At 38.9% G+C, this 11,037-nt stretch overlaps 1 long non-coding RNA gene across 2 annotated transcripts; it reads right to left on the bottom strand.

Annotated features, from left to right (window-relative positions):
* Nucleotides 1-463: 463 nt before the first annotated feature.
* LOC121286798 lies at nt 464-10,443 on the bottom strand. Of its 2 annotated transcripts, none has more exons than XR_005945060.1 (3): nt 10,269-10,443; nt 5,970-6,216; nt 464-1,509 (listed from the first exon to the last, which is right to left on the bottom strand). It is a non-coding gene; the product is annotated as an uncharacterized LOC121286798 (long non-coding RNA). The 2 variants fall into 2 exon arrangements; XR_005945061.1 differs by lacking the exon at nt 464-1,509 and adding an exon at nt 2,235-2,479.
* Between the last annotated feature and the right edge of the window lie 594 nt (nt 10,444-11,037).

Raw genomic sequence — 11,037 nt, 5'->3', positions numbered from 1 at the left:
ATATGCAGCAAGACCTGCATTCAGGCTTGTGCTGATAAGTGACAAGTAATGTTCTCACTACACAAATGCCAGGCAATGACATCTCCAACATGAGAGAATCTAACATCTCCCTTTGACATTCAATGGCATAACCTTCACTGAATATCCCACTAACAACATTTTTGGGGTTACCATTGACCAGAAACTGAACTGGACCAGCCATATAAATACTATGGCTACAAGAGCTGAGCCAGAAGCTGAGAATTCTGTGGCAAATAATTCACCTCCTGATTTCTCAAAGCCTGTCCACCATGTACAAGGCACAAGTCAGGGGTTTGATGGAATACTCTCCACTTGCCTGGATGCGTGCAGCTCCAACAACATTCAAGAAGCTTGACACCATCCAAGTCAAAGCATCTCACTTGATCAGCACCCCATCCATCACATTAAACATTCACTCCCTCCACCTCTGACACAGAGTGGCAGCAATGTGTACCATCTACATGGTACAGTGCAGCAACTCACCAAGGCTCCATCAACAGCTGGAAAAGTAATCTTAAAAAATATTTTAGTTCTTTTAGTTGCACATTCATGGATGTGTAGGTCAATCAATATAAAAGCAATTCTGCAGGGTGATACTTTTCAGAGGCGACTGTGACCGGAACTACCCAAAGAGGCAGTAGAGGCAGAAGGAAAACTGGAAACTAAACAAATGCATCTATGGCTTGATATGGTATTTTTGATATAGAATTTTTGATATGGTATTTTTCAGTGAGATCTGTTTTGCTGAAAATAGGTTGTGTCAAATTTAAAGCAGATCTTGCAATGTTTTATTCGTATCATAAAGGGAAACTTTCAGGCATCTCTATGATGCATAGAAATTATTTCTTATGGGAATGGACATTTTAGAGAAATGTGTTATTAATCAAATTAAATTCGAGTTTAAGGTTGGGAGTCAGGCTTGTGGAACTTTTAAAAAATATATTTGTTTAGATATTAAGCAAAATAAGTCTGGAATAACTTTAAATCAAGAATTCCCAACCCGGTTAATCATACTAGGTCATCACAGAAAGAAATTGCCATATCCAAAAAAGAGACAGAGCAATTACAAAGCTCAATTGGTCAGTTGAATTGGTTGGGCAGTTAGATTAGACAAATGCTAGTTGAACTTAAGCACTGTGATGAAACATCCTAGAGAATGTTTTCTCACCAAATAGAACATTAAAAATAATTAAATCTGGACAAATGTATACTCAAGTTCCCATCCTTAGGTGCCCTTAGACCCAAAGTACATGAAGCTAGTCATTTTTAATAATGCTTTGCATGCTGTGGGGAGCAGGCAGGAAAGTAGAGTTGAAGCTCGAGATCAGCCATCATCGTATCGAATGGTGGAGCAGGCTCAAAGGAACATATGCTCTACTCCTATTTGTGTTCTTGTCTCTATTCTTCCTGATGCCCATTCTAGTTTGGCTGGTTTCATAATATTTCTGATGGACAAGAATGGAAAATATCGTCCTTTAGCTTTGGAAGCTAAGAAAATAAAAAAAGTTTGTTAAAAGTATTTTGACTGCTGAAACATTGGACCTTGTGAAGGCAGTGGATATGGGATTCTACTTGTCAAATAATTTAAATGAGGTTTTGTACAATCAGCATAATGAAGTACAGCTATAAATGTTATGTAGATAATCGCTCATTGTGGGATAATATACACTCTATGAAAAGTCTGAGTGAGAAAAGTTGCAGAATTACCTTGCTGGCTTGAAACAAATGAAGGAGAGAGAGTAAGTCATCATGTGTTGGTTGTTTTACGAAAAGAAATGCAATTATAACATTGGAGTTTGGTTTAGTTCTGGGATTAACTTATCACCTGATCCCCTGTTTATACTCTCAACTTCAAGCTCACTATTGCCTAATTAGATGGCTCTCTCAACTTAGAAATGTTGATTTAGTGAAAATAAAATAGAAATATTTGCATTTATAAAATGCTTTCCATAGCCACCAAATGTCTCTAAGTGCTTTACAGTCAAACAAGTACTTCTGTAGTGCCATCACTATTGTAATGTAGGAAATACAGCAGCCAATTTGCACCCAGCAAACTCCCACAAACAGCAATATGATAATGTCCAGATAATCTGTTTTTGTGAGGTTGATTAAATCTAAATATTGGCCAGGTTACAGGAATAACTCCTCTGCTGTTCTTCAAAATCATGCCATGGGATCTTTTACATCCACTTGAACAGGCATTTGTGCCTCAGTTTAACATTTCATCTGAAAGATGACACCTCTGCCAGTGCAGCAGTCCCTCTGTGCTGCTTTGGAGTGTCAGCTTTGGTTTCTGTTCTCCAGTACTGGAGTAGGATGTTTTTATGGTATAAGTTTAGAGACTCTGCCCCACTTTCATATTGCTTCAGGGTTGAGAATTTCCAGAGCTCCTCCTCATCAGTAGGGATGAATGATATATTTAGCAAGTATCGTGTGGTCTGCATATGCTAACCTTCTTCTGCAAGCAGATAGAAAAAAAAGATAAATGTTGTAATAAGGAAAAAGAGAGAACATGTCTGTCAATCATGTGTCCAGGCCTTATGTGAGTCTATAAGCAGGAAGCATCTTGTGCTTCGTTCTTTTTGTTTGCCACATTTGTTAAGCCACAGAGGAAGTGCATTCTCATGTTGGCAACGCCGCCCATGTGAAACTATTTACAATTGTAAGTACTGGTAGCATACCTGTGCATTTGGGAATCTTTGGAACAATTGCCTTAATTATATATGTTCTTCTTCTGTGATGCTGCATCAAGGCTTCTCAGAGATATTGTCAATATGAATTGTAAACATTGCAAAAATGGAAGTAACATTTATCTTGATAACCTCCTTGAGACCTGTGACTTCTTTTTCACCTGCTTCCAGTTAAATGAAGAGATGAAAAGGTATCCACTATATCAGCACCTCCATTTTGCTCAGGCTCTGGACTTCAATGAAAGTAGTCTTAACTTGAAAAATAAACAAATCCTTCAGCAGTACCTCCAAACCTTCTTCTCTAAATGGAGCAATTTTGCAGCCATTCCCTAGCAGGACAGTTTAAAGATGTATAGCAACCCCTCAAGAGCTGCTGGCATTAGATAGTTTGTCTCATAGTTTATATAAAGCAGAGTCAGCACACTCTGCAGTACCCTTGTGGCAAGAGTTCTGATGCCCGTGCTGCTCCAGGTAAGTATTTTTGTCCAACTTACCTTTTTGGTGGCAGCCCAGTGCCTACCACATTCAGAATAAACCAGTTTCTAGTTACACTTCTAAAGCAGGTGTTAGCCCCCTTATTATACGACAGCTGTTTTACATGACCTTCGGGCTTAAACCAATATAGCATTGTTTCCAATGCTGTTAGGGCATAGGAGATTGGCTCCTAAATTGGACCTTTTTGCTTCCTTTTTCTGCCTGGAAAATGGGATCAGTGAAGTCCGATTTCACCCCTATTGTTTTAACACGTTGCATTGTCCTATCCCTCAGCAAGAGGCTGTTTAAATCAGTGCGAATATTTGTGATTATCAGCGTATTTATCATAGACCACATTCCTCAACATGTTCACACATTTCTGCACCATAAAGGATGGGGCATGTGGTTTTCATAAGCCTTAATAAATAAGGTTAGCTGCATACTTATAGGTATGAAGTCAGTAAATGTAAGCTGGAGGGTGATGAGTTTATACAAGGAATAAAGTTAATGCAGTAAACTGATATTCCAAAAAGAACATACGAATTATGAACATGAGTGGGCCATTCGGCCCATTCAAGCCTGCCCCGCCATTTAATAAGATCATGGCATATCTGATTGTGGCCCCCAACTCCACATTCCCTCCTACCCCTGAGGCCCATTAACTCTCTTGTTAGTCAAGAATTTATCTAACTCTGCCTTAAAATATTCAATGACCCTGCCTCCATCGATCTCTGGGGAACAGAGTTCCAAACACTCAAAACCCTCTGAAGGAAAAGATTTCTCCTCATCTCCATCTTAAATGGGCAACCCCTTATTTTTAAAATGTGTCCCCTGGTTTTAGCCACTTCCACAAGGGAAAACATCCATTCAGCATCCACCCTGTCAAGTCCCCTCAAGATCTTATATATTCCAATAAGATCCAATATGTTCCAATATGTCCTTCTCATTCTTCTAAACTCCAATGGATACGGGTCCAGCCTGTCAATATAGCCTCAGATTGTAAAAGTACAAGCATAGGTGCTTGCTTAACTCATACCAATCTATTAAATAAATTTGGTTTCACTACAATAATCCTTATCTTGGTCCGTAGGTGTTGTCAACTTTATCAAAACAGATGACCTTTTGTAATTTTCTAAATATTACCTTTATCTAAATAATGTTCAGTAAAAATGTGGATATATAAAGCTGTATGTATATCTAATTAGAATCATAGGGCAGAAATTTGCGCTGAGCGAGCGGGTATGCGCCCAACCCGCTCGAGCGTAAAATGACACACGATGATATCGGGCAAGCATTCGTGCAATATTTTGGTCAGCGGACATGCATGGGAGTCAGCAGCACCCGCGGACAATTAACAGACCTATTAAGGCCATTAAAGTAATAATTGACTGAAATTTTTCGCTGCCCATCCAACCTTACAGGGGAAAAGGCCAAATAGCCTTTAGATTTTTAGGAAACCTCATCCATGAGCGGGATTAGGTTTCCAACACCAATTAAAAATTAACTAAAAAATTTTAAAATTTCATTTCTAACATGTCCCTGCTCATGTGACTGTCACAAGAGAGGACATGTTTTTAACAGTGATAAATTTTTTATTTTTGTGTTTTTAAATCTTCAGCTCCCTGAGGCTTCGTGACTGCTCCTGGCCCTGTCTGCTGCACCTGTCCGACAAGGTACAAATCCTGGCCATAGAATTATATAGCACAGAGGAGACCATTTATCCCATTATGCCCATATTATTTCTGTGCTGAGTTAGCTACTTAGTTACATTCATCCACCTTTTCTTACATGTGTTTAAATTTCCTTTATCAAAAATTTTTGCCATCCCTTTTAAAAACTGTTATTTCATTTTTCGCCACGACTTTTGTTTGGGCACCCCATGTCTTACCAATTCTCTATCCAAGAAACTCTGTGAATCTCTCCCTTCATTCTTTTGGTGATGAAAAATTTAAGTCTTCTAACTATTCAGTCACCAAGCACTAAGAATATGTTTGCAAAATTTGCTTTAATCAAACCCATTCATGATTTTGAAAATATTAGTTAGATCTTCTCTTAACCTAGTCTGCTCTACTCTTTTCCTACTCTATGTTCATTATGAAGGTAAGAACATGCATTTATATGGTGCCTTTCATGACCTCAAAACATCCCAAAATGCTTCACAGCCACTGAAATACTTTTAAGTGTAGTCTGTTGTAAAGTAGGGAAATATAGTTGCCAAACCGAGCACGACAAGTTCTCATAAAACAGCAGTGGGATAAATGATCTGTTAATCAACTTAGTGATGTTGGCTGAGGGATAACTGTTGTCCAGTTCAGTGGGAGAACTCACTGCTCTTTAATTAGGAGCAAGAGATGTTTTCTAGCCTCCTGATAGCACAGATGGTGTCTTAGGTTAATGATTCTTTTGAAAGATGCCACTACATTAGTGCAGGTCTGAAGTGTCAGGCTAAATTATATTGCAGTCAATGGAAATGGAGCCACTTGGTTCATATCATGGACAGTTGATCCACCAATCACAGTTCCACACCACTGCAAAAGTTGATTTTATTCCATGGCCTTCTGAATCAGAGGCAAGAGTGCTATCAACTGAGCCAAGGCTGACATCTGTGACACCATTTTAATAAATCTTTTTTGAACACTTTCCCTTATCTTACCAAAGAAATGGACCTAAAACTGCACACAATCCTTTAATGATAGTTTAACAAATAGTTTGTATAAGTTTAGGATTACTTCTTTGACTTTGCAGTCTGTGCCCCTTTTTATAAAACCTAGGATGTTTTCATACCTTTATCAGTTTCTTCTCCTACTTGTTGCTTTGTCCATCCTGGGCTGGCTCCAAAAAATTATATTCCCCCAGAAAATAAACTCCAGTTTCCTGTTTCTGAACAGGAACCAATAGTGTCTTTGACGGAAAAAACATGATTTGGATAACTGCTGCAGCAGGAAGTTCAATACATAGGTATTTCAATGCAAGTGGAACTTTCCTTGAAGTTGGTGTAGAGTATAGATCTGACAAGCATTCACAGAATGGCCTGGAAAAGACAAAGGGCAACAGTGTGTTCATCTGGGCCTGACCATTTTCTATTAAATATTTTGTGATATTTTTCTTCATATAAAAAAACACAACAGAGCACTAAAGCAAATTATGCTGATTAAAACAGCCAATTCATATAAGAGTTCATTGTGGTACAGTTTGTCTCCATGGCCATCTTCACCAAAAATGATTCGAATCCTCAACATACTATTTTATAGAACTGCAGTAAAGAGGTACACTGTCAGCTAACAGTACTCTTGTCCCTGAGTCAGGAGGTCATGGGTTCCATTCCAATGCAGGTACATAGTATAGGTTGATGCTTCTGCAGTACTAACTGAAGTACTGCATTGTTGGTGGTGCTATCCTTCAGATAAAACATTAAATTGTGTTTTCATCAACCTGTTCTTCTGGATCAGGTGTATCTTAATGATCCTGTGATGCTATAAGGTAGATGAATTAACAGCGCAAATTGATATAAACTGTTCTGATATAGTTGCAATTATGAAGACATGGCGGCAGGGTGACCAAGGATGGGAACTGAACATCCAGGGGTATTCAATATTTAGGAAGGACAAATAGAAAGAAGATGGGGTACTATTGTTGGTAAAGGAGGAAATCAATGCAATAGTGAGGAGGGATATTGGCTCGGAAAATCATGATATGGAATCTGTTTGGGTGGAGATAAGAAACACCAAAGGGCAGAAAATTTGTTGAGGGTTGTCTATAGGCTGACAAACTGTAATGGAGATGCAAGGGAAGGCATTAAGCAGGAAATTAGAGATGCATGTAATAAGGGTACAACTGTAATCATGGGTGATTTTAACCTACATATCGATTGGACAAACCAAACTAGCAATAATACTGTGGAGGAGGATTTCCTGGATTGTGTATGTGATGGTTTTTTAGACCAATGGGTTGAGGAACCAACTAGAGAGCTGGCTATCCTAGACTGGGTATTATGCAATGAGAAAGGATTAATTAACAATCTTGTTGTGCACGGTCCACTGGGAAGAACAACCATAAAATGATAGAATTGTTCATTAGGATGGAGAGTGAAGACGTTGAATCCAAAACTAGGGTCCTGAATCTAAATAAAGGGAACTACGAGGGTATGAGGCGCGAGTTGGCAATGATGGATTGGGAAACCTTACTAAAAGGCTTGACAGTGGATAGGCAATGGCTAATATTAAAGGAACATATGCATGATTACAACAATTATTCATTCCTGTCTGGCGCAAGAGTAAAACCGGAAAGGTGGCTCAACCATGGCTTTCAAAAGAAATTAGGGATAGTATTAGATCCAAAGAGGAGACATATAAAATTGCTAGAAAAAGCAGCAGCCTGAGGAGGGGGAGCAGTTTAGAATTCAGCAAAAGTGGACAAAAAGATTGATCAAGAAGGGGAAAATGGAGTATCAGAGTAAACTTGCAAGAAACATAAAAACTGACTGTAAAAGCTTCTATGAATATCTGAAGAGAAAAAGATTAGCAAAGACAAACATAGGCCCCTTACAGTCAGAAATGGGGGAAATTATAATGGCAATCAAAGAAATAGCAGAATTACGGAAGAATTGAACACATATTTTGGTTCTGTCTTCACAAAAGAGGACACAAATAATTTCCCAGAAATGTCAGGGAACCAAGGGTCTAGTGAGAGAGAAGAATTGAAGAAAATCAGTATTAGTAAAAAAAAAAAGGCACTAGAGAAATTAATCAGATTAAAGGCTGAAAAATCCCAAGGTTCTGATAATCTACATCCCAGAAGACTAAAGGAAGTGGCCCTGGAAATATTAGCTGCGTTGGTGGTCATCTTCCAAAATCCTATAGACTCTGGAGCAGTTCCTACAGATTGGAGAGTGGCAAATGTAACACCGCTATTGAAAAAAGGAGGGAGAGAAAAAACAGAGAATTACAGTCCAGTTAGCCTAACAGCAATAGTGAGGAAAGTGCTAGAGTCCACTATAAAAGACGTGGTAACAAAACACTTGGAAAGCATTAATGGGATTAGACAAAGTCAGCATGGGTTTATGAAAGGGAAATCATGCTTAACTATTCTATTGGAGTTTTTTGAGGATGTAACTAGTAGAATAGATAAGGGAGAACCAGTGAATATGGTGTATTTGGATTTCAAGAAGGCTTTTGATAAGGTCCCACATAAGATGCTATTGGGCAAAATTAAAGCACATGGGATTGGGGATGATACTGGCATGGATTGAGAATTGATTGACAGACCGGAAACAAAGAGCGAGAATAAATGGGTCCTTTTCCGGGTGGCAGACAGTGACTAGTGGTGTACCACAGGGATCAGTGCTTGGGCCCCAGCTATCCTGCTCCTAGTTTCTATGTTTCTATTCAAAGAATAGGGAGATTACCTGGGACTCTAGGCAATATTCTTCCCTCGAGCAGAAGCAGATTAACTGTCCGGACACACGACATCCTGCTGTGTGCAAACTGTCGCTGTATTTGTTTGCATTAACAACAAGTGCTTCACTGTAATTTTATTCCACTCGATGGACTTTGGGATTTTTTTGCTGACTCTTTGTAGGAAGTGACTCAGACTTTTAATAAGGAACGTAAATTGTCACTATATGTGCCTTAATTTTCCAATTTATTTAAATGTTAATCCTTTAGATAATAAAATTACTAGACAGGCTAACAGAAGAATAGCAATGTTCTGTCCACGAATGCATTGTCCTTTCACAAACTGAAGAGTGGACAAAAGAATTGCAGTTTTGAAGCCCCAGAGTTTTACTAAAATACATACTTCATTGCATTACTATGGGCCACAAACTGTACATTTTTATGGTGAATAATATGACAGCTTATGTTATTCATCATTTAGATGTTTCTTTTCCATGTATTTGTTCATTGACTATATATTTACCATATATTGACTTTGTACTAATGTGGAATTATGTGAATGCTAAAAGGAAGCAAAGAACTAAGGACAACCTAGAGAAAGTGCTCACTAAATTCAAATTATAAGTACTGATTAAATATTAAAAAGTAATTTCTTTTGCAAGATCACTGAAGGGATAACAGTGACAGACCTATATGGCTGTAAGCCTGGACAACCATTTGACTAAAACCTCAAAATTGTACAAAGTAACTTAAACCTAGGGCAATAACAAAGGAATTTATTTATGCTGAAACTCAGCATTCAAGATACAACTGTTGGACTCACATTAAAACCAATAGTTTAATGGCTTTGATTCAAAGAACTGTTCTAAAATGATTAACAATGGAGAACCCTACTTCAGCTCTGGTTAAATACTGCCAATGTTTACTGATGAAATTTTTCATTGAAAATCACACCTGCACCTTTTCCCATTGTTTTACCTTTTAATTGTGAGCTTAATAAGCTCTCTAGTTACTCTGGTACTAAGCATTACCAACCATTAATAGGAGTAGAAACTTTAACCCAATAGAATACATGCTAAATGCAATTCAACCACTCTCGAAAAAGGGATATTTTCAGTAACACTCCACTCAATAACGAATGGCAGTAGAATGATCCAGGCCTCCATGAATACTATATTTTTCATCTTGCAATGTTTCTGTTTTGAAATTATGGACCTTGCTTTTGTTGGTTTGGATGTGGAAGGCAAGGTTACAAGTATTGAGATAACAAGTTTGAACACAGACGACTTAAAATTTTAATTGCTTCCAATTGAAGGGAGGGAGCAGCCAACATTGTGAAGAAAAAGATTTCAACAGCTACCAAAAATGGAGAACAACCAATCTGAGTAATAACAGATACAAACTGCTGAGACACAGAAGGACAGGGAGAAAAAGAGGAATGCCTGTGCACTGCCTTCTCACTCCACTCCCAATTGTCATTTATCCAGTGGCAGCAGGAGACTGACTGTGTGAGCTAGAAAACCCTGTCGGAGTTGTTTGTGGGCTCCCGGGAGGAGGGACAAGGGGGAGGAGAGGTGCTCGGGAGAGCTCGTCATTCAAAGCACTGTACCAGCATTATAAAGGGGAGGCCTGCTGAGTGTCACCCGCACCCCTGTTCTTGTTGCCATTCCCCCCTCCCACCATCACTCACCCGTGCCTGGGTCCATGGCCAATCCAAGGCCTCAGTTGAGTGTAATACCGGTAGCAGCCGCTACCTCTCTGGCGGTGCTGTCAAGCAATGAAGAGTGCCGGCTTCTGAGTGCCCGGATGCTGCCGGTAAACGGGACTTTAATCCCAGGGAAGGCCCGCCGCTGCCCAGTTAAGTGCCTAATTTGCGCTTAATTCGGCGGGTTTTCCTGAAGAGGTGTCGCGAGACCCTCACCGGTTCTCCAGCTGGAGGGCGAAGCCTGCATGTAGCCTCCATTAAATGCAGCCCCTAATGTGCAGTAAGGGCCATATGAAATTTGCAGCTATAAAAAATATAGTGTTATGTAAAGGAGCGGAATAATTGCATGAGCACTCTTTTCTAGGCCTCTGAGTTTTTAAAAAAATCTATGTATGTGTAATTGTGTAAAATGGCTTGAATCTGTGAATTTTAAACAAGATTTGTTGAACTATGTATGAAGATTTGGAAATATGGAATTACTTTCCTCTCTGGACTGTTAATAATGTGAATCAGTTTGCAGTAACTACTATGCACAGACATAAGCAGACCTACAATTTTTGGCTGAGTACTATTGTTGCAGTGATATGTTTTATTAAAATTCCTTGAAAGCTTTTATCATTGCATTTTTGTGGGTAAAAATATCTTAGCTTAGCTCATACCTTCCTCAAACTGCTCAACCTTCTACATATTGCAATCTTATTCGCAGATAATAGAAATGACCTAGTTAATCGTTACTGATATTTCTGGTATTACA

Source organism: Carcharodon carcharias, chromosome 14, assembly GCF_017639515.1.
Source record: "Carcharodon carcharias isolate sCarCar2 chromosome 14, sCarCar2.pri, whole genome shotgun sequence".
Classification (NCBI taxonomy): domain Eukaryota; kingdom Metazoa; phylum Chordata; class Chondrichthyes; order Lamniformes; family Lamnidae; genus Carcharodon; species Carcharodon carcharias.
This window is presented reverse-complemented; position numbering and strand designations above follow the sequence as displayed.